General features: G+C 37.9%; 1 protein-coding gene across 1 annotated transcript in view; it reads left to right on the top strand.

Annotated features, from left to right (window-relative positions):
• ndufa10 (NADH:ubiquinone oxidoreductase subunit A10) overlaps nt 1–2,500 on the top strand; it is a 16,818-nt gene that overhangs the window by 12,063 nt on the left and 2,255 nt on the right. The window lies entirely within an intron of this gene.

Consider the following 2,500-nt stretch of genomic DNA (forward strand, 5'->3'; position numbering starts at 1 on the left):
TGGTTTGCAATAACATCAATGATAAGACAGACTACGACATTGTGGACAGCTGCCCTTTTGTCCAGCTTTCCCTTGCACCATCTCTTAAGATTGTATTGACATAATGTATTTTTCAGTCAATTCGAAGCATAGATATATCAGACTTTGGCCAGCAGGGTGTGCTAACATGCACTCTGCAATCCCACGAAGGGATCCAGGTCAATGGTTGAGAGAGATGCTCCGTCCACCATATAATAGGCATGTCACACCACAAGGCGCCACGTTTGTTTTGGGGAAGATTTGGGACTTTTAAGTGCGCCCTATGGTCCCGAAAATACGGAATGTCAAATTTTACATGATCAGGGTTTTGGGGGTCATTCAGTGGTCAGATCTGAAGTTTTGAAGAAAATCGATACTCAAACATGAGGGATGTAACAATTCACTCAAGCTCATGTAATGCAGCAGCGATCCACAAACAAAATCCGGATTCATGTTTAGTGCAAGCGTGTAAATGTTTAGTGCATTTTGAATGGAACTAAAAAACCATACACTGTTCCATGTTGCACCATTATGAAACTACCTATAAAGAAATGTGTAGACGAACATAGATTCAGTCGTGTGAATTTGTATATTCACACTACAATTGACCCCCGCATCACAAAAATGCATATGAAAAAAATGTAAACCCCAAAAAACTAAAAAAAAAAAAGTAATAATAACAAACATTCAATATAAAATGTAATGTTTACAACATCTCTCTGACATTAATGAAAAAAATAAATGCATGAACATCGGCAGTTTGCGAAAACTACTTCAATGGTTCAGCAGCTGTAAAGACCATAAACTAAGCTAAGTACGCCTGCTCCTTTTTGTCTCGCATTTGAAGGTGGCTGTGTTGTACAAGTCCCGGCATCCACAGACCGCAGTGATTATTATTTTGGCCTTCATGGTTTGTCCTCTTTTTTCCTGGTGTGTGTGAGCTGTGTATGTGCTGAAGTAAGCACAGTCTTCAAGCTATTCGGCTACAGTGGAGCTGTACAAATTCGGAAACTGTATCCACCTCATTCCTACGATCCACGAGACCATGAGTAAAATATTGTTGGGACTTGCGGTATAGCATTCATTTTGTTTTCATAGCAAGTGTGCTTTCTATGACCACTACAGAATTTAACAATGTTGGAACTAGTGTATCCAACAGGTATCCAACCAAGGTACTTTCATCAAAATCTGATGTGGCATTTCAAAATAAAAGGCAGGAGAAATCTTTAAATTTGACCTTTACACCTGATTTAGAAAATTCATTAAAAATTCATTTATCGTTATCACGCAACCAGACCAGCGCTGGGGCACACTAGGCCACCCCAAGTATCCAACCAAAGTACTTTCATCAAAATTTGATGTAGCATTTTAAAATAAAATGCTTAAGAAATCTCAAAATTTGACAGTTACACCCGATTTTGAAAAAATCATGAAAAATTAAGTTTTCGTTATCCTGCAACCAGACTACAGCTTAGACTCACTAGACAACCCCAGGTATCCAACCAAAGTACTTTGAATGAAATCTGATGTGGCATTTCAAAATAAAACGCAGAAGAAATCTCAAAATTTGACAGTTACACTTGAAAGTTGAGATTTTGATGAAAGTACCTTGGTTGGATACCTTGGGTGGTACTTTTAATGAATTTTCGAAATTGGGTGTAGAGGTCAAATTTAGAGATTTCTTTGGCCCTTTATTATGAAATGCCACATCAAATTTTGATGAAAGTACCTTGGTTGGATACCTGGGGTGGCCTAGTTTGTCCCAGCACTTGTCTGGTTGCGGGATAACGAAAACTTAATTTTTAATGATTTTTCGTAATCGGTTGTAACGGTCAAACATTGATATTTCTTTGGCCTTTTATTTTGAAATGCCATATCAGATTTTGTTTAAATTACTTAGGTTGGATACCTGGGGTGGCCTAGTTTGTTCTAGCACTTGTCTGGTTGCAGGATAACAAATATTTAATTTTTAATGATTTTTTTCGTAATCTGTTGTAACGGTCAAACATTGATATTTCTTTGGCTTTCTATTTTGAAATGTCACATCAGATTTTGATGAAAGTACTTTGGTTGGATACCTGGGGTGATCTAGTGTTCCCTAGCACTGGTCTGGATGCGGGATAACGAAAACTTAATTTTGATGATTTTTTTTTTAAGTTGTTGTCAGCCATTGGTGCACAGTTAACATTGATTTCTCTTTCTATCTCAATTCATAACATTTCTTGGTGCAATTCTGAGTCAGTTTGCATTCCCCCTGGGTGAAAAGAGAAGTTTAATAACATTTTAAATCAAAACCACTGACGTGCATACTTGAGTTTCATAGCTTTTATTTTGAAGGTGGCCATCAACAAGCGCTTTCGGCGCATTACCGTAATGCACCTTGTTCCACAGTATTAAAAATAAGAGTGGCGGCTGGCTCAACTTCGTTTTTGCGAGTGGAGGCTGGCCTGACTGCAATGTATCCTCCTTGTTTAAAATCCTA

The sequence above is a fragment of the Idiotropiscis lumnitzeri genome, chromosome 14, assembly GCF_059441095.1.
Source record: "Idiotropiscis lumnitzeri isolate Australia: NSW breed Sydney's pygmy pipehorse chromosome 14, RoL_Ilum_1.0, whole genome shotgun sequence".
Classification (NCBI taxonomy): Eukaryota; Metazoa; Chordata; class Actinopteri; order Syngnathiformes; family Syngnathidae; genus Idiotropiscis; species Idiotropiscis lumnitzeri.